Source organism: Macaca nemestrina, chromosome 1 (assembly GCF_043159975.1).
Source record: "Macaca nemestrina isolate mMacNem1 chromosome 1, mMacNem.hap1, whole genome shotgun sequence".
Taxonomy (NCBI): domain Eukaryota; kingdom Metazoa; phylum Chordata; class Mammalia; order Primates; family Cercopithecidae; genus Macaca; species Macaca nemestrina.
Window position 1 is genome coordinate 139,005,027 of NC_092125.1, and position 27,969 is coordinate 139,032,995.

At 41.2% G+C, this 27,969-nt stretch overlaps 1 pseudogene; it reads right to left on the reverse strand.

The window, feature by feature from the left end:
• Window positions 1–5,142: 5,142 nt before the first annotated feature.
• LOC105485497 (glyceraldehyde-3-phosphate dehydrogenase-like) lies at window positions 5,143–27,969 on the reverse strand (annotated as a pseudogene).

Consider the following 27,969-nt stretch of genomic DNA (forward strand, 5'->3'; position numbering starts at 1 on the left):
TTTGCTAGGCAGAACTGTACAGAAACAAAATTTTGCTTTTTCTTGCATTAAGTCTTGCTTTATAAGGCCTTTCCCATTATGAAGATTATAAATACCCCCTTATATGTCCATTTAGTACTTTTGAAATTTTGTTTTATATTTAATGTATAGCTTTTAAAATCTAACTTTTAAAATTAATGAGTTGTGAACATATAACTTTATTTTTTCAAATGGATAGCCAACTTTTCAACACCATTTGTTAAATATCTTATCCTTTCTCATCCTTTTGAAATGCTACCTTTATCTTATTTTACCCTTACACGTGGTCTTTGGTCTGTGCCATTGATGTATTGTCTCTTCCAGAAGGAATTTAACATTATTTAATTACGGTAGCTCTATAATTTGTTTGATAACTGGTAGGTAAACGTTACTCCCATTTTTCTTTTCTCATTTTATTGATTATTCTCATGTATTTACTTCTCTGGGCAGTGTTTATAATTGCTTTATATTCCATTGTAAAATCCCATTGGAGTTTTGGTCATGATTTGCCCATATTTTCTAGAGGAAATATTATTCAAAGTCACATATTTAGAATAAGATAAAAAGGAAGTGATCAGATGTTTGAAGAGAATGACAATATGAAACCATTGTGGAGAGTGGAAGAGCTAGTCCATCAGATTCTCTTGTAGATGAGGAGGCAACCAAGTATTTACAGTGGCATCAATCTGCAGTTTAGGTGATTTTCATCAATGTTCAGCTACTCAGGAGCAGGCCTAAAGAATGATTTCGTTGGTCTTACACTGGGATTGGGTTTGGCAAGACAAGCATAGCAGAAGGAGAAAGGGGCACACACAAAAAATGAAGGTACTTTTATTTCTTTGTCTTCCTTTCAGTAAAGACAGAATAAAAATAAGTGTGTTTTTCTTTCACCAAATAATAATATATATGAATAAATAAAGAGAGGTGTAACATTTTTGTTTTGTTGGGTTTTTTTTTGTTTTTTTTTTTGTTTGTTGTCATTTTGTTTTGAGACGGAGTCTCGCTCTGTCACCTTGGCTGGAGTGTAGTGGCTTGATCTCGGCTCACTGCAAGCTCCGCCTCCCGGGTTCACACTATTCTCCTGCCTCAGCCTCCCGAGAAGCTGGGACTACAGGTGCCCACCACCACGCCTGGTTAATTTTTTTGTATTTTTAGTAGAGACGGGGTTTGTTGTTGTTTTAAACATCTTTATATAATGAAAGTGTTAACTAGTGGACAAGAAAGCTAAATTACAACTGAACTTCATATTGTATAAATAATTTATCTTGTGTATATATATATATATATTTTTTTTACCATGTGACACTTGAGATATTTTCTTTTGACAGGAGAGCACTTTTGGTGTAAACCCCTATTTTTTGAGTGTGGATATTTTCCCCTAACATTTTCTTTCTTTGGAACTAAGCATTCTCAAATGTGTTCCCAGGGGAATCTGGAAATGTTGGTGCATATCCATTTGGCAGTTTGGAGGTTTGTTAGAGTGTGGGAAAATTCAGAGGTTATTTTCAGGTTATGACATCTGAATATTTCTTTGTAGGTCCAAAATACAGTTTATTTTTAATACTGTAAAGATACCATAGTCTTGATCCTCATTTTGAGAAGAAAATGCTGCCATCTTTAAAGAAATATAGCTTGAAATAAAATCCTGAGTTGCAAAATGAAGACCTAAAATTCAGGTGAAACGTAACAGTCTATTAATGTTTAAAATTGCCTATTGGTTTATTATGTTTTCCCTTACTTAGGCAAGTAAAGTTAAGAACTATTGAAGTTCACGGCCATGAGGGCACATCCATGGATATCATAAAGCAGCCCTTGTACATTTTCTCTCTCTGCGAATCCAGCCTTCGGCAGGGTGATTAACAGCTTCGACCTGGGGAAAGAATGCAGTCTTTCTTCTGGGGCTTCCCAGACCGAAGACCCTCCCCATCCCCATCACAGCTCTCTAAGCCCGACTGCCTTTGAGGTGGGAAAAGACTCAAAGAAATGTACCAATCCCAATGATACTCAGGGCCCGACTACTGTAGGGAAGCAGAAATGATGCCTTGTAAATTGGTTATAAAATGGCCTTGTCCAAAGGCATGTGACCGCTGTTTGCATAGTTCCCTCAGAAGGTTCTCCATATTTCTTTCAGCCATGGGAAGCCAGTCTCACGCAATTCTAAATGAGTCGTTGTTCCAGTCTAGACTCTCACTGAACCAAAATGTGGTCAGGCAGGGTGATTGCCTTTTTCAACAGTTGCCAGCAACCTCACATTCAACTGCTCTGCTCATGTATCATATGTATGGTTAACCACAACTTATTCTTTGAACTTTGAGGTAAGACAGTGAAAATAAACTTGAACCATCAATGTATTCTTAGCACATACCACCAATTAGAATATTCACATTTCAGATTCTGATTCCTTTTGTCACTTCTACTCCCACTCTCTCCATTCAATCATAAATCCAGTCAATTTTACCTAAAAATATATCTATTATGTTCATCCCCCCCACCATCTATTGGCACTGCCAAGTTCTTGATTCAAGTCTTCCTCACCTCTCATCAGGTCCACTATAAAAGCCTAATAAATAGTCTTGTTAATCCTTCAAAAATATACAGTTGCTTATAATACCTCTCTGCCTAACATTTATCTATGGCTCATCTGCCCAAATGGTCTGAATTCCTTCAAGTTCTGGTCCTTACCTGTGTTTCCTGACCCGTCTTCTGTCATTCTCTCATTGGTGCTTTGCGCTCCTACCACATAGAACTGCCTTCACTTCCAGTGCTGTTCTCTCGGCCCAGAGGTGATATTCAACATATTTAAAGAATAGAAACTGACCAATCAGAACAAACCCCATGACCACTCAGGACTGACACACTAGAGCATCCTGGTGAATATCGGTTGAGGCTGCCATTTCCAGCACTGTGGCTTTAATTCTTTCCCCGGCATGTCTGCAGATCCTTTACATGGTCCACAGAGGACCTTTGAACAGGGGCTGGGGGTGAGGGAGCAGCGTTATTTAGAAAGGTTTAGGGACTTATACATGATTAACATTTTCAGTACCTGTGTAGAGACTGAAGTATTTGCATAGTAGGCACTATTTGCAGAACCTGAAATGACCTCTTCTGTTTTTTGAGATATTCTCAAAATAATCACCGCTTCATCTCTGGTTGCTCTGTAAACACTTTTGCCTGCTTCTGTTTCTCAGAATGTAATCAGCAAGAGACATCTACCTCTCACACAGGCTCACTAGCAGATTGGCTTTTTTAACCAGGCTCCATCTTTTTATTTCCATGCTGACTAGGAATCATTATGTCCTGAACTGCCCTAAAAGTACAAGGAGAAATTCCAGTATCTTTTCTAACAAAAAGAAAATGATACGTGCTTTTCTTCAATCCAAATCATGACGGTTTGAACTAGTCATCATTAATCAGATTTCCTGCATCAGCAATCTTAAGAAATTGTTGTCAAGTTGCTACTCAATGCAAAACACTAACCTGGCATTGAGGGAAATTTAAAGCAGTAATAGGTACAATACCTGCTCTCCACTGCTGTGGAGCTAAGACACGAACAGCTGCAGTAATAACTTTGATTTAAGCAGTACCTTATGTGTTGCTATCAAATAATAAACACTGTAGTAGTGAAGAGGAGAAAATGACCTGTCTCTCTCCCAGTTAGGCGAGGCTTTCTGGAGGAGCTGGGTCTTGAGCTGAGCATCAAAAGATAGGTAAAGGCCAGGTGTGGCGGCTCACGCCTGTTATCCCAGCATTTTGGGAGGCCAAGGCAGGAGGATTTCTTGAGCCCAGGAGTTCAAGACCAGCCTTGGCCACATAGCGCCATCCCATTTATACAAACCAATAAAAAATTAGCCAGATGTGGTAATGCACACCTGTAGTTCCAGACACTCAGGAGGCTGAGGCCAGAGGATAGCTTTAACCCACGAAGTGGAGGCTGCAGTGAGCTGTGCTGGCGCCACTGCACTCCATCCAGCCTAGGAGACAGAGTGAGACTTTGTCCTCCCATCCCCCAAAAAAGGTGGGTAGAGTTTCAACAGTGTTGCAGCAGAGTAACTAACATATGCTACAAGCTTAGAAAACACAAAGCAAGGTAAAGCAGAGCCTTGACATCAAAATGAGGTTAGAAAAGTAACTGGGGTCAGACTGCAAAAAGAATTGTATCAGGAAGAGGCATTTGTGTTTTAGACCACAGGTAGATCCCTTAAGTTTTGTTAGGCAGAAGCTTAACATAATCAAAGCAATATTTAAAAATATTAGGCAGTGGCAGCTGGCAAGCAGAGTGCTGGGAAGTAACACAGCATAATAGAAAATAGCAGAGCCTTAGTGGTCAAGCAGTGGGTTTGAGTCTGGCTTCACCACTTTCTAGCCGGGTGGGCTTGGACCACTTACTTAACCCCCAAATCTCCACTCACTCAACTATAAACATGAAGATAATAATATCTGTAGGGCTGTTATGAGAATAATATTTCACATTTATGAGCACTTACTATGTATTCACTCACACTGCACTAAATACTTTACATCTGTGGTCTCATTTAACCCTTATGTCACTTCTTTAAAAATTGTGGTAAAATATACATAACATAAAATTTACCGTTTTCACCATTTTTAAGTGTATAGTTCAGGGGTTTTAAGTATATTCGCACTGTTGTACAACCATCACCACCATCCATCTCCAGAACTCTTTCATCTTGCAAATCTGGAACTCGGTACCCATTAAACACCAACTCCCCGTTCACCCCACTCCCCAGCCCCTGGCACCACCATTTCACTTTCTGTCTCTATGAAGTTCACTTCTCTGGGCATTTCATATGAGTTGCATTATATAGTATTTGTCCTTTTGTGACTAGCTTATTTCACTTAGCATAATGTCCTCAAGGCTCATCCATGTTACAGCATATGTCAGAATTTCCTTCCCTTTTTTTGGCTGGGTACACGGGAATTTATTAATGTTGTCTGACAAGGTCGGGCTCCCTAGGTTCTTCCCTTTTCAGGGTGTCTGGTGTAGAAACGATGAGGAGGGGAGATTCTCAGTGTGGTGGAGTGCTGCGTGGCAGGGACTTCCCAGCAGCTAAAGGCTTCTCTCTTCCTCTGATGCTCCTGCTGGGGCTGGTGGTCTGAGGGCTCTTACTTCTTGGAAGCCATGTGGATCATGAAGGTTATCACTTTGTTGCTGTAGCCAAATTCATTGTCATACCAGGAAATAAGCCTGACAAAGAGGACGTTAAGGGCAATGCCAGCCCCAGTGTTGAAGGTGGAAGAGTGGCTGTCACTGTTAAAGCTGAAGGAGACAGCCTGGTGCTCAGCGTGGCCCACGATGCCCCTGAGGGCCCCCTCCGATGTCGCTTCACCACTTCCTTGATGTCATCATATTTGGCTGGTTTCTCCAGAGAGCAGGTCAGGTCCATGACTGACACATTGGCGGTGGGGACATGGAAGGCCATGCCAGTGAACTTCCTGTTCTGCTTGGGGATGACCTTGCCCACAGCCTTGGCAGCACCGGTAGACACATGCAGGGATGACATAATGGAGATCCTCATGGCCATCACACCACAGTTTCCCAGAGGGGCCATGACAGTCTTCTGGGTGGCAGTGATGGCATGGACTGTGATCCTGAGTTGCTTCATGATGCCAGAGTTGTCATGGATGACCGTGGCCTGGGGGTTAGGCAGCTGGTGGTGAAGGAGGCATTGCTGATGATCTTGAGGTTTTTATACTTCTTATGGCTCATGTCCATCACAAACATGGGGGCATCAGCAGAGGGGGCAGAGGTGATAACCCTTTTGGCTCCACCCTCTAAGTGAGCCCCAGCCTTCTCCATGATAGTGAAGATGCCAATGGACTCCATAACATAATCAGCACCAGCATCATCCTGTTTGATTTTGGTGGGATCTCACTCCTGGAAGATGGTGATGGGGTTTCTGTTTTCAGCCTTGAAGGTGCTGTGGAATTTGCTGTGGGTGGAATCATACTGGAACCATATGATTCCATAGTAGACCATGTAGTTGAGGTCATTGATGGTGATGATACCTATTTTGCCAGAATTAAAACCAGCTGTGGTGACCAGGCGCCCAGTATGGCCAAATCCATTTACTTGTTTCAGGGACTGGCTGGTGCCTCACTGAAGACTGGGGCATCAGTTGACGGGAGGAGCTAAGAGGCTGAATTTCCTTCCTCTTTAAGGCTGAATAATATTCTACTGAATACTTTACATCACTGTTTTATCATGAGAAAACTGGATTTAAAGAGGTTAACTCATCCAAAATAACAGAATTAGTAAGAGGAAGAGCTAGGATTTGGGCCAAAGCAATCTGATTCCACAGTGCACCCTCATTTCCCTTGCATATCCCGATGCATGTAGGTTAAGGGCCTAGCACTGCACCTGGATCAGGATGGCTGTTGCAGAAAGGCATTCTATTGTTTTTGATTATCCAGCACCTCTTCCACAGCTTATCCTGGTAACACAATTCCTCTTTTCCTTGAGAAACTCTGTCTATGATTGTACCCTCATCCCCCCCATACAAGGGGCAGAAAGCTGAATATGTTGCCCAGGCCAAGAAATCAGAGCCTTCCTTCCCTCCCCATTGCAGTGACAGATTCAGGAATAGTCACATGGGTGCAATCAGAGTCCTCCCTGGTGCTATGAGGAGATTGCAAGTCAGGGGTTGTAGGTGTTCATTTCAAAAACTTAGCCGGGAGATGGCAAGAAAGGTGGAGTCCTGAGCAACATCTGATCTAGACACGTCTGAAGCCAGTTGTCCCCATTAACTTCCCTACAACATGATTCCCGGTTTTTGCTTTTAAGCTAATTGGAATTGTGTGCCTGGAACTTGCAAAAGAAAGAAATCTGACTAATTCACTAGATCAAAAGGCCCTCATGGGAATGGAAAGGAAAAAACTAACAAGAGGTATTGTGAAGCTGTGTGACGTGAAAAAGAGGAAAACATCGAGAGTCTTTCTGAGATTCAGATACCTGGTAACCAAGAATACCGCTATTACTGAGAAGGTGGAAGAAGTTGCTACTTTGGGTAGAGCTAAAAGAGAAAGTTTCTGATACTCCCAGGAGTCCAGACTACTAGTTAGTTTCCAAAGGTAAAATGCCCAATCTCACTTATGTCTGCTAAGCACTTCATCCTCTTCCAGAATCTCAAACTCATTAGTGTGTCCAAGGTCTGATTGGGATAGGGCTTTTGGACTCTGGTCTTTATCCCTAACCCTGCTCAGTAACCTGGTATGAATTCTCCTTCCAAATATAATGTATTTATTTATCTGCTCATTCATTAATTGAACACATGCTTGCTTATGTGTACAGAGGACCTATATGCCAGGTATTAAGCCTATATGCCATGGTAGCTATATGCCAGGTATTATGACAGGTACTAAGAACAGAGTGATGAGAAAATACATATGGTCCCCTATCTTCAAGAAGTTTGTAATCTAGTGGAGAAATCAGACATAGGATGGATTATCACCCACACGAATATAATTAAAACTTGTATTACATTCTATGAAAGTAATAGCGTTTAATAAGAGGTGTACGGGGGGGATCTAATTCAGGTGGAGGAGAGTAGGATGATTAAGGGATAGCTTCTCTGGGAAAATAACATTCAAGCTAAGGTCAGGTCAGATGAGGTCAGCACTAAAATGAAAAAGAAAGGTGGAAACCAGAGGTGTTGTTCTCACCCACCCATAAGAAACAAGTGATTCACCCACCAGGAATGTGAGACGGAGAGGCTTGAAACTGGTTTCTCTAAAGTGGAGCTGCTTAAGGCTCTTAGAGCAGGGACTGGCAAATAAATTAAGTATTGTAGGAACCTCACTGCCTGTTGCCCAGTCACCTCTCTGTGACTCTGCTCATGTATTCATCCATTCACTCATGTGTTCAAGAAATAGTTATGGAATACCCACAAGTGAAGGGCATTGTACTAAATGATGAGGCTTCAGGAGAAGCAAGACAGCCTCCAGCCCAGCTCTCAGCAAGAAGGAAGAAGTACAGGTGGGCCCACCTTCAGATAGCTCCAAGAGATGCTAAGTCTTTCCCTTAGGGAATCTGTTGCACACTGGCATATGTGCATGCTTTATAAGACTTCTATCTCTAGGCCCCAATGCCTAAAAGACTTGTACACTTTTTTCTTTTATAATTCAGAGAGTTAAATCTAGTTCTCCTAGTAGAGGCAAAGGTCCTCTCGACACATAAAGCTAAGAAAGAGATCACATGGGACAACATGGCAGGCTGACACCAAACACAGCGTGGCTGCCCAGTCCCTCCAGATAAACATAATGAAAGGTCATCCAAACACAGGAAGACAGCCGCCCCCTTCCCTTTTCCTTTACCCCCTCCCCTTCCTCCCTCTGGCTCCCTTATCCCCAGAGGGTGGACCCAGCCTTTCCCAAAGTTTATTCTGAGAGCTCCAGGCTCCCACAGTGGAACGTGCTGTGGACATGGGAATACAACAGCCTAGCCAAAAGGGAGAACCAAAAATATAAACTGAGATATTTAATAGATTTCTGTTCCCCACCCCCAACTACCGAAAAAATTGTGGCAGAAATGTCTGGTACTACTGTTTTTACTGTCCTTGATATGTCAGCCCTTCCTAGGAGGTGGTCTTCTAAAGTTTATCACATTTGTCAGCAAACACTTCACAGAGAAAAGTTAAGCTCTTTCTTAGGATTTCTGTGCCACTCACATAATCCACTAAACAAATGCAATAAATGTTAGGGAACAAAGTCCAGAAAGCCTTGCATTTCAAATGCCAGCGACGAGTTTAACAAGAGTACAAGTAACACTACAACTGAAGGAAAAAAATTAGAAGGCTGAATTTCCTCTAAATTCACGATTGGAATTTTGTAAATAATCAGGAATCCCAGAGTCCATAAATAGAAAGTCATTTTATCTTTTACTGACAAAATGATATGCTGATCAAAACAGTGGTGAGAACATAAGCTTTGGATTTTACTTGCCACTTATGAGAAAAAAACATTAATACTGCAGGATTATTTACCTTGATGATTATAAACCAGCATTTGTGATGAAATGTGCAGTACTAATTTCAAAACAGACCCAGTGTTTGGAAGCAAAGCATAATGGTGACCTTTCTCATTAGCTGTTGCTCAAACAAAGATATGTTCCAGCAATATCCGATGCTTCCTTTCTGCCAGGGCCTCCACCCAATGCAATTTAAAACACTTGTGTTCCATCCAAACTAGAGCTGAGAATGTGGTGTTATAGCTGAGCTTCAGTAGCATTGTGTTTATAGTTTATTATTACTTTCTAAGTTTTTTAATGTTTTGTTTCCATAAATTTATTGCCATGAGTTGGGTTTGCAAGATTAAACGTGTGAAACCATATAAATGTACTCGTTATATACATATTTACTCTTCTACTTTTCCATCTTTCTATTTTTGTGTCCTTAAGCATTATAGGTCCTTAAGCGTAAGAACAGAAATGTATCTCATTTCTCTTTGGTAAGTGTTTTAATGAATATATTGCAGGCAAAAACAAAACCAAAAACAACTTTTAAGGATCATGCCTATCTTGTTTTGTGTAAAATGCTATAAACACAAACGTAAGGAAAGAATGTGAGAAACAAAAAGAGAGAAATTGAGAGACCACTTTAATACAGGTAATCCTCATGTCTGTCACGTCCAATGCTCCTGCAATCGTTAAAAGTTGAAAATGGTCAAAGCCGAGGCAATTTCCCATGGAACAATAAGTAATGAAGAATTTAGACGCTGAGCAAAGACCCAGTGCTCTATCTCTATAGAAAGGCCATAAACACTTAGTACAGCTATAAATTATGTAGACCATTTATATTTTCTATAATGAGTATAATATGGTAATAGAAAAAATTAAAGGCACATTATTTAAAATAATTTTGCCTCTTTATACTTGTGCAGTATAAAACTTTCTAAAGTATATGTACATAAGTTAGAAAGAGATACACACTAATCAATCCCATGAAAGTGTATTCAGGATGGTACACTGTCACAATCTATGAGAATGACAAGTATTTAGAGTATCAATATTTGCCGCTGAATATTATTTCATTTAACTCTAAAAATAAGCCAGCAAAATTCTTTTTATCATTACCATTTTGAAAATGGCATCTCAGAGAAAATCAAAATCGATAGCTTTCTCAGAAGGAGCTTTATTGGCTCATGGAACTGCAGTTTAGAGGTAGTGCTGCCCCAGCTGGCTGGATTTAGAGGTTCACTATGTTATTTGGGCTCCAAGTTCAGCACCTCTAATGTTCTCTCAGCTCTGCCCTTTTCTGTGTGGTCATCACATCCTCAGGCCAGCTCCCCTCATTGCTGCAGCCGTTCCAGGCTTCCCGTGCTCATACCACATGCAACTCAGAGGAAGAGGGAGTCCCAACATTCCCAACAAGAACCCCGAAGTTCTTGATGAGACACTCTATGTCACGTGCCCAGCTCTAACCAATCAGTTATTGAGACCAGGGAGATGGGTGACTGACTAGCGTAACCCCCACTGGAACTATCTGCCCTTCTTTAGCAATGTTGCTAAGAATGGAAGATCCCCTTGTCCCCAGAGAAAATCTGGGCACTACTAAGAAAAAAGAAAGGGGAATGGGTAGTAGAACAGCAATAAGTGACTGCCCAGTTCAGGACTTCATAGGAGTCATGAGGATCAGATAACATTACGATAGAAAGCAGTTTGCATAGTGCCCAGCTCACATAAGTGCTCAAGAAGTGTTAGCTGTTGCCCTTGGAGGCATCACTAGAATGCTGCTTTTTAACGCTCATTAGCCATTACATAAAATCTTAAGAATTGAATAATATGTGTGACAAAAAAGTACTGAGACTTTTAAAGAACTCATTGGAACACGTACATACCATGAGTATTGTCATATAAAGCAGTCTTTCTGAGAGAACAAATGAGCTGTCACATGCTGCTGCCAGGCTCAGCGTGTTGCTTCACCTCTGCGATGGGTGTCTGCAGCTGCTGTCTTCTCAACATCCCTATTTTGCTTGGGAAAACTTCCTCTCACCCACCCCTTTGACACTGGAAAGCCTGTCAATTACAAGACTTCCCTCTCCTCCGTGTCCTCTTCCTCCAGGGATGGTCACACAAATCAGACCTGGCCAAAACTTTCGCCACTCTCATTCTCCCCCCACTATGTCTCAATAGATGTCTTCACAGACAAAATGAGATCCATAAAAAGCTGTCTGCAAATATAAACCATTTTCTACTACTTCTCTCTTCTCAGAATAACAAAGTTATGATTCCTGTTTAAGTTCCATTCAAGTATCTGAGACTTGAATCTCAGTCTCTCCCAACTTGTTAGAAATATGCATTATCAGTTTGCCCTGCTCTAGCTTGTGTCTCTAATCTCACTAGGCTGGATGTCTCTCTGTTTGCCTCTCTAGAGCAACTTTGCATCCTTGTCTACCCAGCTCTGTGTTGGGGGAGGCCAAAGTCTATATAAACTGTATCAACAGACTTCTTTGTCCTCTACTTTCTGGTGGGGTTTGTCTATGGGGAAGCCCCAGCAAGGTACTTGAGAGAAAGAAGAGCGTGAAATAAAAGTACAGTAGTTCCCCCTGATCCAGGGGATATGTTCCAAGACCCCTAGTGGATGCCTGAAAGCAAAGATAGCATTAAACCCTGTATATGCTATGTTTTTCCTATATGTACTTGCCTATAACTTTTATCTTATAAATTAGGCACAGTAAGACTTTAACAACAATAACTAATAATAAAGTAGAACAATTATAAAAATATGCCAGCATCACCACTCTTGTGCTTTGGTGCCATTATTAAGTAAAATAAGAGTGACTTGAATACAAGCACTGCCATACCACCTCAACAGTCGATCTGCTAACTGAGAGAGCTACTAAGTGACTAGCGGGCAGGGAGCATATACAGTTTGGATATGTCAGACAATGGGATGATTCACGTCCCAGGCCGGATGGAACGAGATTTCATTGTGCTACTTGGCATAGTGCACAATTTAAAACTTATGAATTGTTTATTTTTGGAATTTTTCATTTAATATTCTTAGACTGTGGTTGACCATGGGTAACTGAAACCTTGGAAAGAAAAACCATGGATAAGGGGAACTACTATATTTATTCCTCTGCCTTCTTCCCAGAAAAGTCTTCTTGGATTGGCTGTTTCTTTTGACCAAAGTCATTGTCCTCTCAAGACAGCCTTCTTCCAGGTTCTGGTAATTGCTCCTTCCCCTCATCTTTTCAAATCTATGGTAATTGTTCCACTGTTTCTTGCCTCAGAGTTCTCTACGATCCTGTTGGTTCTCTATATTGTAACTGCACTGTTGTAAGTAGTTCCTTCCTCAAATATCCCAATGTGGAATTAGAAGATTCCACAATGTGTGGAGTTAGAATTTCACATTAGAATCAGAGTAGGTATTTCATCTGTTTCCTGCTGGCTGATACATTCTCCCTCTCCAATGGATTCATTGCGTCAACATATAAGCACACGCAAGAATCCAAGATTCACAGATCATTAATCTTTTCCCGATATCTAGTTTTTTCTAGTCCATACTCTAAATTACTTCCTAGATCTTGTCATCAATTAGAATTGTTCCATTTCTGAAATCTTAAACTACAATTTAAATTGTACAATGTCTGAGTACAATCTTCTTATCAATGTGTGTTTTTAATTGCATCAAAGTCACTAAGCCCCTTGATGATTCTTCTACTTCACCCCAATTTCTCAGCTTCCTCTAGTTTTTATTTCCTTCTCTAGGTAGCCTAAAAACAAAGCCCCATCCTTTCAATCTTTCTCTTGCTTAACACTCTCAATTTCATTCTTCCTCATTCTTCTATATACCCACTTGGCAAAATCCCAATCCTGGTGAACCCAACTACCCACCTTCTCTAACCTATACCTGATACTGATGAAGGTAGACCAGACATTTGTACAAATGGGTATCACTATTCTTTTAAGAGCTCCAACCTTACCTCCGATCCTTCTAGTTGGCCCTAGTCAACATATTCTCCCTTTCCCCTAGCAATACAGTTTCAAACCTTCTTCTTGAACTGAAAGGAGGGGTCTACATTTGTCATTTTACCTTTCTCACCTCTTTTCTCACCTTAATTCACTTCAGTATCTTTTGGTTTCACTCTGTTCACTGAAGTTGCTTTTGCCACAGTTAGCAATAAATTCTTAATTTCTCAAAATAATTGAATTTTCAGCCTTTGCCTTATGTGGCCTCTCAAGGGCATTTGACACTGTTGTCTGCTTTCTTCTCAAAACTCTTCATTTCTTGCCTTCCAGGATAATATTATTTTCTCAACTGCACTTATCTCTTGAATATTAGTATTTTCCAGGATTCCATCATTTTCCCTCCTCTTATCTTGTCATTTAATGATCTTGACATTTAGCCCTCTGCTCATCTTATCTAGGTGTTCTTATTCACTGCCAGTGGTCACTAGCATGAACAACCTATACTCCTATCATCGCTAAGTCTAGCGGCCCAATTTTGCTCCAAAGTTCTAAAGTAATATATCCAATTGCTGGCCAGGTGTGGTGGCTCACACCTGTAATTCCAGCACTTTGGGAGGCCTAGGTCAAACAATCACTTGAGCCCCTGAGTGCGAGATCAGCCTGCTCAACACAGCAAGACAGTGTCTCTACAAAAAATAAATTTAAAAAAATTAGCCAGGTGCTATGGCACATGCCTGTAGTCTGAGCTACTTCACTTGAGCCTGGGAGATGGAGGCTACAGTGGGCCACAATGGCACTCCAGCCTGGGTAACAGAGCAAGATTCTGTCTCAAAAAATATATACATATATATATTTATATTACATATACACACATCTGTGTGTGTGTGTGCACATGTATGTATATATAATTGCTGATTCTTTTGGCTGTATGTCTGACCAATACCCACAACTCAATATGTTCCAAATTAAACGATTAATATTATCCATTCCACCCTCTGCCCAAATCCTTCTCCTTTATTGAACAGCACCTGTGATATGTGAAATACATATTTGGTCTTCAGCCTATTTCTTGGCATACAACTCCTAAAATCCTTAGAAACTCTACATTGACATCTTTTTACACAGTAATGATTGACCAATGGCTGGCAGTCCCTAGATAGCTTCTGGTTGGGGGCTGGTCACCAGAAAGACCAACCTACTATTAGAGGATTGGGACTTTCAGCCTAACGCTCTAACTGGGAGAGGGGAGAGGGGCTGAAAGCAAAGTTGATCACAAGTGGCCAGTGGTTTAATAAATCATGCCTATGTAATGAAGCCTTCATAAAATCCTTGGAGGACAAAGTTTGGGAACTTCCAGATAGTTGAACACATGGAAGTTCCTGGAGGGTGGCACACCCATGAAGGGCATGGAAGTTGTACACCCTTTCCCTCACACCTCCCGCTATGCATAGCTTCATCTGTATCTGTATTCATCTGCTCTCACATTGCTATAAAGAACTGCTTGAGACTGGGTAATTTATAAAGAAAAGAGGTGGGTCGCTTCCAAGATGGCCAAATAGGAACAGCTCCAGTCTACAGCTCCCAGTGAGATTGACACAGAAGACAGGTGATTTCTGCATTTACAACTGAGGTACCTGGTTCATCTCACTGGGACCGGTTGGACAGTGGGTGCAGCCCATGGAGGGTGAGCCAAAGCAGGGCAGGGTGTTGCCTCACCCGGGAAGCACAAGGAGTTGGAGGATTTCCCTTTCCTAGCCAAGGGAAGCAATGAGTGGACTGTACCTGAAGGAACAGTACGCTTCTGCCCAAATACTGTGCTTTTCCCATGGTCTTTGAAACTGGCAGACCAGGAGATCCCCTCCCATGCCTGGCTCGGTGGGTCCCACGCCCACGGAGCCTTGCTCGCTGCCAGCACAGCAGTCTGAGATCAACCTGGGACACTAGAGCTTGGCAGGGGAAGGCACATCTGCCATTGCTAAGGCTTGAGTAGGTGGTTCTATGCTCACAGTGTAAATAAAGCAGCAGGGAAGCTCAAACTGGGCAGAGCCCACCACAGCTCAGCAAGGCCTACTGCCTCTCTAGATTCCACCTCTGGGGGCAGGGCATATCTGAACAAAAGGCAGCAGACAGCTTTTGCAGACTTAAATGTCCCTGCCTGACAGCTCTGAAGAGAGCAGTGGTTCTCCCAGCATGTCATTCAAGCTCCAATAACAGACAGACTGCCTCCTCAAGTAGGTCCCTGGAGACACCTCCCAGTAGGGACCAACAGACACCTCATACAGACAGCTGCCCCTCTGGGATGAAGCTTCCAGAGGAAGGATCAGGCAGCAATATTTGCTGCTCTGCAGCCTCCGCTGGTGATACCCAGGCAAACAGAGTCTGCAGTGGACCTCCAGCAAACTCCAACAGACCTGCAGCTGAGGGGCCTGTCTGTTAGAAGGAAAACTAAGAAACAGAAAGGAACAGCATCAACATCAGCAAAAAGGACATCCATACCAAAACCGCATCTGTAGGTCACCAACATCAAAGACCAAAGGTAGATAAAACCACAAAGATGGGGAGAAACCAGAGCAGAAAGGCTGAAAATTCCAAAAACCAGAACGCCTCTTCTCCTCCAAAGGAACACAACTCCTTGCCAGCAAGCGAACAAAACTGGATAGAGAATGAGTTTGATGAGTTGACAGAAGTAGGCTTCAGAAGGTCAGTAATAACAAACTTCTCCAAGCTAAAGGACCATGTTCTAACCCATTGCAAGAAAGCCAAAAACCTTGAGAAAAGGTTAGATGAATGGCTAACTAGAATAACTAGTGTAGAGAAGAGCTTAAATGACCTGATGGAGCTGAAAACCACAGTATGAGAACTTCGTGAAGCATACACAATCTTCAATAGCCGATTGATCAAGCAGAAGAAAGGATATCAGTGATTGAAGATCAAATTAATGAAATAGAGTGAGAAGACAAGATTAGAGAAAAAAGAATGAAAAGAAATGTACAAAGCCTCCAAGAAATATGGGACTATGTGAAAAGACCAAATCTACGTTTGATTGATGTACCTGAAAGTGACAGGGAAAATGGAACCAAGCTGGAAAACACTCTTCAGGATATTATCCAGGAGAACTTCCCCAACCTAGCAAGGCAGGCCAACATTCAAATTCAGGAAATACAGAGAACACCACAAAGATACTCCTCAAGAAGAGTGACCCCAAGAAACATAATTGTCAGATTCACCAAGGTTGAAATGAGGGAAAAAAATGTTAAGGGCAGCCAAAGAGAAAGGTCGGGTTACCCACAAAGGGGAGCCCATCAGACTAACAGTGGATCTCTCTGCAGAAACCCTACATGCCAGAAGAGAGTGGGGACCAATATTCAACATTCTTAAAGAAAAGAAGTTTAGGCCGGGCGCGGTGGCTCAAGCCTGTAATCCCAGCACTTTGGGAGGCCGAGACGGGCGGATCACGAGGTCAGGAGATCGAGACCATCCTGGTTAACACGGTGAAACCCCGTCTCTACTAAAAAATACAAAAAACTAGCCGGGCGAGGTGGCGGGCGTCTGTAGTCCCAGCTACTCGGGAGGCTGAGGCAGGAGAATGGCGTGAACCCGGGAGGCGGAGCTTGCAGTGAGCTCAGATCCGGCCACTGCACTCCAGCCTGGGTGACAGAGCGAGACTCCGTCTCAAAAAAAAAAAAAGAAAAGAAGTTTAAACCCAGAATTTCATATCCAGCCAAATTAAGCTTCATAAGTGAAGGAGAAAAAAAATCATTTACAGACAAGCAAATGCTGAGAGATTTTATGACCACCAGGCCTGCCTTACAAGAGCTCCTGAAGGAAGCACTAAACATGGAAAGGAACAACTGGTACCAGCCACTGCAAAAACACGCCAAATTGTAAAGACACTGAAGCTATGAAGAAACTGCGTCAACTAACAGGCAAAATAACCAGCTAGCATCATAATGACAGGATCAAATTCACACATAACAATATTAACCTTAAATGTAAATGGGCTAAATACCCCAATTAAAAGACACAGACTAGCAAGTTGGATAAAGAGTCAAGACCCATCAGTGTGCTGTATTCAGGAGACCCATCTCATGTGCAAAGACACACATAGGCTAAAAATAAAGGGATGGAGCAGCTATTGATTGGAATAGTTTCAGAAGGAATGATACCAGCTTCCCTTTGTAAAGGGTATTCAATTAGGAAAAGAGGAAGCAAATGAAAAGCAAAAAAAAAGCAAGGGTTGCAATCCTGGGTCTCTGATAAAACAGACTTTAAACCAACAAAGATCAAAAGAGATAAAGAAGGCCACTACATAATGGCAAAGGGATCAATTCAACAGGAAGAGCTAACTATCCTAAATATATATGCACCCAATACAGGAGCATCCAGATTCATAAAGCAAGTTCTTAGAGACCTACAAAGAGACTTAGACTCCCACACAATAATGGGAAACTTTAACACCTCACTGTCAATATTAGACAGATCAACAAGACAGAAAATTAACAAGGATATCCAGGACTTGAACTCAGCTCTGGACCAAGTGGACCTAACAGACATCTACAGGACTCTTCATCCCAAATCAGCAGAATATACATTCTTCTCAGCGCCACATCACACTTATTCTAAAACTGACCACATAATTGGAAGTAAAACACTCCTCAGCAAATGTAAAAGAATGGAAATCACAACAAACTGTCTCTCAGACCACAGTGCAATCAAATTAGAATTCAGGATTAAGAAACTCACTCAAAACCACACAACTACATGGAAACTCAACAACCTGCTCCTGAATGACTACTGGGTAAGTGACAAAATGAAGGCAGAAATAAAGATGTTCTTTGAAACCAATGAGAACAAAGACACAATGTACCAGAATCTCTGGGACACATTTAAAGCAGTGTGTAGAGAGAAATTTATAGCACTAAATGCCCACAAGAGAAAGGAGGAAGGATCTAAAATTGACACCTTGACATCACAATTAAAAGAACTAGAAAAATAAGAGCAAACAAATTCAAAAGCTAGCAGAAGACAAGAAATAACAAGGATCAGAGCAGGACTGAAGGAGATAGAGACACAAAACACCCTTCAAAAAATCAATGAATCTAGGAGCTCGTTTTTTGAAATGATCAACACAATAGATAGTCCACTAGCAAGACTAATGAAGAAGAAAAGAAGGAAGAATAAAATAGATACAATAAAAAATAATAAAGGGGACATCACCACTGATCCCACAGAAATACAAACTACCATCAGAGAATACTATAAACACCTGAATAGACCAATAGGTTCTGAAATTGAGGCAATAATTAATAGCCTACCAACCAAAAATGTCCAGGACCAGATGGATTCACAGCCGAATTCTACCAGAGGTGCAAAGAGGAACTGGTAGCATTCCTTCTGAAACTATTCCAATCAATAGAAAAAGAGGGAATCTTCCCTAAATCGTTTTATGAGGCCAGCATCATCCTGATACCAAAGCCTGGCAGAGACACAACAACAACAAAAAAGATAATTTTAGGCCAATATTCCTGATGAACATTGACGTGAAAATCCTCAATAAAATACTGGCAAACCGAATCCAGCAGCACATCAAAAAGTTTATCCACCACAATTAAGTTGGCTTCATCTCTGGGATGCAAGTCTGGTTCAACATATGCAAATCAATAAACATAATCCATTACATAAACGGAACCAACAACAAAAACCACATGATTATCTCAACAGATGCAGAAAAGGCCTTCGACAAAATTCAACAGCCTTTCATGCTGAAAACTCTCAATAAACTAGGTATTGATGGAACGTGTCTCAAAATAATAAGAGCTATTTATTACAGACTCACAGCCAATATCATACTGAATGGGCAAAAACTGGAAACATTCCCTTTGAAAACTGACAGCAGACAAGGACGCCCCCTCTCACCATTCCTATTCAACATAATATTGGAAGTTCTGGCCAGGGCACTCAGGCAGGAGAAAGAAATAAAGGGTATTCAGTTAGGAAAAGAGGAAGTCAAATTGTCTCTGTTTGTAGATGACATGATTGCATACTTAGAAAACCCCATCGTCTCAGCCCAAAATCTCCTTAAGCTGATAAGCAACTTCAGCAGTCTCAGGATACAAAATCAATGTGCAAAAATTATAAGCATTCCTATACACCAAGAAGAGACAAACAGAGAGCCAAATCATGAGTGAACTCCCATTCACAATTACTACAAAGAGAATAAAATACCTAGGAATCCAACTTACAAGGGATGTGAAGGACCTCTTCAAGAAGAACTACAAACCACAGCTCAGTGGAATGAAAGAGGACACAAACAAATGGAAGAACATTCCATACTCATGGATAGGATGAATCAGTATCGTGAAAATGGCCATACTGCCCAAGGTAATTCATAGATTTAATACTATCCCCATCAAGCTGCCAGTGTCTTTCCTCACATAATTGGAAAAACTACTTTAAATTTCATATGGAAACAAAAAAGAGCCTGCTTAGCCAAGACAATCCTAAGCCAAAGAACAAAGCTGGAGGCATCACACTACCTGACTTCAAACTATACTACAAGGCTACAGTAACCAAAACAGCATGGTACTGGTACCAAAGCAGAGATATAGACCAATGGAACAGAACAGAGGCCTCAGAAATAACACCACACATCTACAACCATCTGATCTTTGACAAACCTGACAAAAACAAGAAATGGGGAAAGGATTCCCTATTTAATAAATGGTGCTGGGAAAACTGGCTAGCCATATGTAGAAAGCTGAAATTGGATCCCTTACTTACACCTTATACAAAAATTAACTCAAGATGGATTAAAGACTTAAATGTAAGACCTAAAACCATAAAAACCCTAGAAGAAAACCTAGGCTATATCATTCAGGACATAGGCATGGACAAGGACTTCATGACTAAAACACCAAAAGCAACCGCGACAAAAGCCGAAATAGACAAATAGGATCTAATTAAACTAAAGAGCATCTGCACAGCAAAAGAAACTACCATCAGAGTGAACAGGCAGCCTACAGAATGGGAGAAAATTTTTGCAATGTACCCATCTGACAGAGGGCTAATATCCAGAATCTACAAGAAACAAACAAACAACCCCATCAAAAAGTGGGCAAAGGATATGAAGAGACACTTCTCAAAAAAAGACATTTATGCAGCGAACATACATATGAAAAAATGCTCATCATCTCTGGTAATCAGAAATGCAAATCAAAACCACAATGAGATACCATCTCACGCCAGTTAGAAAGGGGATCATTAAAAAGTCAGGAAACAACAGATGTGGGAGAGGATGTGGAGAAATAGGAACGCTTTTACACTCTTGGTGGGAGTATAAATTAGTTCAACCATTGTGGAAGACAGTGTGGATCAATGATCTAGAACTAGAAGTACCATTTGACCCAGTGATCCCATTACTGGGTATATACCCAAAGGATTATAAATCATGCTACTCTAAAGACACATGTACACGTATGTTTATTGCAGGACTATTCACAATAGCAAAGACTTGGAACCAACCCAAATGTCCATCAATAATAGACTGGATAAAGAAAATGTGGCACATATACACCATGGAACACTATGCAGCCATAAAAAAAGGATGAGTTTATGTCCTTTGCAGGGACATGGATGAAGCTGGAAACCATCATTCTGAGCAAACTATCACAAGGACAGAAAACCAAACACCGCATGTTCTCATGCATAAGTGTGAGTCGAACAATGAGAACACATGGACACAGGCAGCAGAACATCACACACCAGGTCCTGTTGTGGGGTGGGGTGCTAGGGGAGGGATAGCATTATGAGAAATACGTAATGTAAATGATGAGTTGATGGGTGCTGCAAACCAACATGGCACATGTATACCTGTGTAACAAACCTGCAACTTGTGCACATGTACCTTAGAACTTAAAGTATAATAATAATAATAGTAAAAAAGGTTTAATTGACTCACATTTCCAGATGGCTGAGGAGGCCTCAGGAAACTTACAATCAGGGTAGAAGCAAAAGGGGAAGCAAATAACTTCTTCATACGGTGGCAGGAATGACCCAGCTAGAAAGAGCAGGGAAAACTGCCTTATAAAACCATCAGATCTCATGAGAATTTACTCACTATCATGAGAACACAATGTGGGAAACCACCCCCATGATCCAATCATCACCTTCCCTCAACATGTGGGGATTATGATTCCAGATGAGATTTGGGTGGGGCCACAGAGCCAAACCATAACAGTATTCTTTGTAATCTCCTTTATAATAAACCAGTAAATGAAAGTGTTTACCTGAGTTCTAGGAGCCACTCCAGCAAATTAATCAAACTCAAAGAGGGTAGAGGAAACCTCAACTTGAGCCAGTCAATCAGAAGTTCCAGAGGCCTGGACTTGTGACTGTTGTCTGATAGGTGTGGCAGGATGTCCTGGGGACTGAGCCCTTAACCTGTGGGATCTAATGCTATCTCCAGGTTAATAGTGTTGGAATTGAATTGGAGGACACCCAAGGATTGTGATTGTTGTGTGAGAGCAGAGGAAAATTCAGTTTGTTTTTCCACATTTACCACATCATATTCCACTTTCTCAGTCACTGGAACCCAACTTTTGAGATCATCTTTGACTCCTAACGTACCAATTCATTTGATCACCAAAGACCTTGTTTATTCTATTTCCTTCTTAATTTTTCTGAAATCTATTCATCCTCTCTGTTTTTTCTGACCTCACTTTTTAAATTTATTTATTTTTGAGACAGGGTCTCACTCTGTCGCCCAGGCTGGAGTGCAGTGCATGATCTCAATTCACTGCAGCTTCAACCTTCCAGTGTCAGGTGATCCTCCCACTTCAGCCTCTCGAGTAGCTGGGACTACAGGTGTGCATCACCACGCCTGGCTAATTTTTGTATTTTTTGTAGAGATAGGGTTTCACCATGTTGCCAGGCTGGTCTTGAACTCCTGGTCTCAAGTGATCCTCCTGCCTTCGCCTCCCAAAGTGCTGGGATTATAGGCATGAGCCACCATGCTCAGACTAAATTTTTTCTTATTTTCAATCCTTAGTATATGTTATGGGTTGAATATTTGTGCCTTTCCCAAATTTATATGTTGAAGCCCTAAACCCCTAATGTGATTGTTTTTTTAGGCCTTAATTACAGTTAAATGAGGTCATAAGAGTGGGGCTGGTAGGATTGGTGGCCTTATAAAAAGAAGAAGAAATCTTTCTCTGCCATGTGAGGGCACAGCAAGAAGGCAGCCATCTGCAAGCCAGGAAGAGGACCCTCAACAGACCCTGACCAGGCTGGCACCCTAATGTAAGACTTCCAGCCCTCATAACTGTGAAGAACTAAATTTCTATTCTAAACTACTCAGTCCATAATATTTTATTAGGGTAGCCCATGCTGACTAAGACAGTGTATTACTTGCTGTCTCCTAGAACAAGTCATGTTCTTTCAAACTATTTTGTCTCTGTGTCCTCGCCTTTCCACCAACTGCTCACTGGGGCTTGACTGTAGGTTTTTTTTTTTTTTTTTTTTTTTTCCAGAATATTTTTCTGTCGTCAGGCTGGAGTGTAGTGGTGCAATCTTAGCTCACTGCAACCTCCGTCTCCCGGGTTCAAATGATTCTCCTGCCTCAGCCTCTGAAGTAGCTGGGATTACAGGCACACGCCACCACGCCCAGCTAATTTTTGTATTTTTAGCAGAGACTGGGTTTCTCCGTGTTGGCCAGGATGGTCTCCATCTCCTGACCTTGTGATCCACCCCCCTTGGCCTCCCAAAATGCTGGGATTACAGGCAAATGTACTTCTTCTTCTCTGCACCAGTACATTCCCTCTCCTTCTTCATCTGCAAACACTCACTCATCTTTTAGGAATCAACTTATGACTCACTTCCTCCAGAATGCCTTCTTTGACTCTTCCAGGCTGATATTCTTCCTCCATATATCCATAGCTTCCTGAGCTTAACTTTATTACAGCTCTTATCATGCTCTAGTATAATTCCCTATTAACTAATTTGTCTCTCGCACTAGCTTGCGAGACCTTTGAGACTGGGACTGTATTTTTTTTTAACCTGTATCTGCAGGAGTGAACACAGCACTCAACTCATTGTTGATGCTCAACATGTATTTGTGCAATGAATGACTGAAATTCATGACTGCCTCGTTCCATACTCAATCTACAGTTAACAAAACACACTGTCCAACTCTATTCATTGCCTTTTGACACAGCTGGTTGTGAATGTGCGACTCTCACTCATGAAATTATGAACAGCTGGAAGACAATCATTTTTATGTTTTGTTTTTGTATCAGCCATGACACCTCACTCTGTGCCTTGTACATGTTATGTAGACAATAATTTTTTTGTTAAAGAAATAAGTACAGTTGACAAAAAAGCTAATGTACTCTAAACCTTCATTAACAGATGTTCAGTGTAAAAAGAGTGTTTGTACTCCTAATGACTCTTACGTGGATCAGATCACATCTGAAGTATTGTGTTCAATGCTGGGCAACAACCAAAAATTCCTTCCTTCAACAAATGTTTATGGAGTGCCTAATCTATGTCACTACCTTTCTTCTGTGCCCAAGGCTTAGAAATCAAAGAAACTTGGGTTTTGCCACTTAAACTGTGTGTACCAGACAGGATTGGCTAGATTTTGTTACAGAAATGAGCAATCTCGAACTATCAGTGGCTTACCACCTCCTAGTTTTGTTTCTCATTCATGCTTTATGCCCATCATGGGCTGAATGCGACTTTACTCCACACAGTCTTCACTCCAGGACCCAAGCTTCTTCCATCTGGAGCACTGCTGATTTCACAGCAGACAGAAGGCATAGCCAACCATGCATTGGCTCTTAAAACTTCTGTCCAGAAGTAACACACATCATTTCTGCTCACATTTCATTGGCCGAAGTCAGTGCTATGACCATGCCTGGATTCACACAAAGAGGGGCAAATAGGGTGAACAGTAATATAATCAACTATACTATGTGACCTAACCTGTTCAAGTCCCCATTTTATCATTTGTAAAATGATAATAATAATCTCTGCAATGAAGACTGAGGTAAGGATGCAAACTAATGTATATAAAGTGTTTGGCACGTTGTAATCTGTCAGGAAATTGTAGCTATTTCAATTTAAATTCTATTTAAAAGTTTAAAAATTCTGATATTCAGCATAAGAAATTACTGTAAGTAAAGCTCTCTAAGCACTTAACAGTCAAGTAAATTAGTTCTCCCTTCCTTTGAATTTTTTCTCTGAAAGCCCACTTAAACTGTCTGATTTATGTTTCTAGCCCTGGTTTGATGTTTTTTTCCCGTTTCTGCCTTTCAACTTTTTGCCAGAATCAACATAACCTATGAAGAAATTGATTGGGTGAAAATTCTGTGATTTATTATTCATTTTTTTCATGTTCAAGATCTGTTTTTCAAACAACTAAGCAACTGAGTACAAGACCATTTTTCACACTTTATTGCATCACTAGAAACTAGCTCTATTCACCATCCAGAAAAGTTCTGGGTACCAATAAGGATGTTTGGAAATGGGACTGGGACTTTATGCTATAATTTTATAGTATCCACTGATTTTCTAAATTTATGGTTACATTTTAGCAGTATTTATTTTTAAATGCACCTTATTTGTTTGTTAAACTTCATACCATTTTCTACCAAATTATGCAAGAGCAAAGAGCATGATGGTATGACTTAACATACAGAGTTACACAGATCCTGGTAATATTGCTTCCAGATTCATCCACTGAAAACTCAGTGCAATAATAATTTACTGATTTTTCATTACTCTCCCTGGAATGACTAAAAGAAATTCTAGATGCAGAGTTGAACATTCTTTCCGTGAGATAATCGATTCTAGTTTTTTTTAACTATTTGGTAACCATTCGAGTTATCAAATATCAAATGCATAATTATCTAAAAAATAATTATGCAATTGGGGGCATTTTAAAATAAGTCTTTGAAATCTATTGTATACCTCATTTGAAGTGAGGGACAGGAGTGGTGCTTGGGAACGTGGGTAGCACCTTCCAAGACTTCTCTAAACCACTCAGCAGCCCTGTAGCCACGTGTGTATGGCAACCAGGTTTTCCCTCAGCAATGTCATTTCATGCAGAATATCCTTAATGACTGTGCAGTGTTTAGAAGATAGAAAGCAATGGTACCCAGGTGGCCATTCAAACTAATGGCTGGCTACTTGCTACAAAAACAGAGAGCCACCCTGTTTATAAGTTCATTAAAATATACTCAATAACAATAAAAAATCTTACAGAGTTGGCGTTGGCAGTTTAGAATAATGCGTTTATGTATTTTTTTTCCTTAAGGTTAAGAAAAGGTTGCTGACTGTTGGTCTATGTCTTTACTAAACTTTATAACTTGGTATTTATCTATAAAGCTCTAAATACTAGGGCCAAGACTGTCGAGAGAGTAGGAGGGAAAGACATCCTTCCTTACTAACAGAGGGAGAAACACTAATTTGAACTAGACTTGAGTTATTTAGATTCACTCAGATCTAAAGTCCTCATTTTTGCCTGCAGACAAACCACATAGAGAGGGGAATCATCTTAAGCAGCTTAGGCATAGCCCATTCTTAGTCCTTCTTCTGCAGTATGAAGCAGTCCATAGCTCCCTAAGCTGCCAGGCTTACCCTCTCATCATCCAGAAGAAAACCTCAGGGCCGTGGACCTCTAGGCAGAAGAGAAGAAGGTTAGAGGCCCTGACAGATACTATGGGACTCTCAAATCTCATTCCCTCCTTTTCTACTTATCTTCCATTTTTGCTACTTACTGGCAAAAATACACTTCGACCATGTGCTATGGCTCATGTCTGTAATCCCAGCCCTTTCAGAGGCCTAGATAAGAGGATTGCTTGAGGCTAGGAGTTTGAGACCAGTTTGGGCAACATGGCAAAATCCTCTCTCTACAAAAACTACAAACATTAGCTGGGCTTGGTGACATGCACCTTTAGTCCTAGCTGCCTGGGAGGCTGAGGTGGAAGGATCACTTGAGCCCAGGAGGTCAAAGTTGCAGTAAGCCAAATTGCACCACTGCACTCTGGCCTGGGTGACAGAGGGAGACTTCGTCTCAAAAATAAATAAATAAATAAATGAATAATAAAGCACTATCACGTAAACCAGTGGTCCCCAAACTATTGGATTACAGAACCACCATGGAACTTTTTTGAAAAAAGACAAGGTTGTGGGCTGCAGCCCAGACTTACAAGGTCAGATTCTGGGTGATAGGGCCCAGGAATCTATGTTTTTAAAAAAGTTCCTTCGTGATTCTGATTGTCTGCCAACTTCAAGGACTATGGAGAGAATTTCCAGCTGTGGGCTGCCTTGATCTCTGCCCTTGATAAAAGGGCTCAACCTATATAGTTTGAGTCATTTTGGCAATTAGAGAGATCTGGTCAGAACTGTAGCTCTCCCCACCACCCCTCTGCACTGCCCCATCACACCTACAGCATGCTATGGTAGATGCTGAGGAGTGCAAACAAAGAATGTCCCGTGCAGGAGTCTCAGTGATTGCATGTCCATCATAATGACAGTCCTAAACTATCACATCCCCAAGGGAAACAAATATTCCCCAGCAATGCTGTCAAAACTGCACTTTTTACTCAGAATTGAATTTCACCCACCCTGGCTGCACTCTGTCCTACTGTTTACACTTTATAGCATTTGCCCAACTTCGTGTAACTGCTCTCTAATTGATTTTATCCAGAACCCCATTTTCCTTAAGTGCTTGTAAGCAGTACCTACTGGGGGAGAAGTCTGTGTGCACATAATTCAAATTCTAGTCACCAGTGATAACGCTATTATGTGTGATTGCAATTCTCTAAATTCTTTCAGCTTATTTCCTGCCACCAGAGTAACGAATGCTTTGATATGTTCCTGAGTTTCTGTGATGCTCTGCCATGAAGTCCTATAACTCATCTCACTGACGGTGTTGATCTCAGGGTTAACTTTACGTGCTGGGCTGTTCCCAGCAAAAGAAGCCTCTAGCGCACATCCCTGCCTTGTGCTTGCCCAGCAAGTTATGATAGCACAAGGGCCTTAATTCCTTCCCTATCATGCTGTCATGTTTGGCAAACACAGAGACTTAGTGAAATCTTAGAAAATTATGAATCTTTGTTTTAGAAAGGGAGTTTACATGTCTATATACCTGTACCAATGTGAGTATTTTACAAACACATATGTGTGAATACAGGTATATGTCTATAGGAGTGTGTGTGATACTAAGGTGCATGTATACACCAACATACCTTAAGATGCAAATATTCCACTGCTTTTTGTGTCTCAAAGAGCAACATTATGACCATTTCTTTTTTTTTTTTTTTTTGAGACGGAGTCTCACTCTGTCGCCCAGGCGGGAGTGCAGTGGCCGGATCTCAGCTCACTGCAAGCTCCGCCTCCCGGGTTCACGGCATTCTCCTGCCTCAGCCTCCGGAGTAGCTGGGACTACAGGTGCCCATCACCTCGCCCGGCTAGTTTTTTGTATTTTTTAGTAGAGACGGGGTTTCACCGTGTTAGCCAGGATGTCTCGATCTCCTGACCTCGTGATCCACCCGTCTCGGCCTCCCAAAGTGCATTATGACCATTTCTATATCTAATAATCACAGTTGTCACTTGTGGACATATAATTAGCTCTTGAAAGGGTTGAAACGGCTCTGTGTCACTGGAAGTGATTATTCACCATTGGGAAGTGACTCCTAGAAATTCAAGATTGATGGCAGAGGTGGCACAAGAGAATAGAAGGGAGGATGTCAGTCTTTTCTGCTTACACCACCATTATTCCATTTGTGAGGTCATTTGACAACTCCATCCTATCCTCTTAGTTGTGTGGACCATGTAATAGTTTGAGAATTGAGTTGTAATTTGCAGAAAAGAACCAGGGTAAGCTCCGGGCATTCCACCATAAATCCTGACCACAGCCAGCTATTACACATCAGACATCAAATTTCCCTTGTGCACTCACCATTCCTGGCCTTTGCTACAATTTGGCTTTCATCCTTGTATTCATTTATACAGCCATGCAT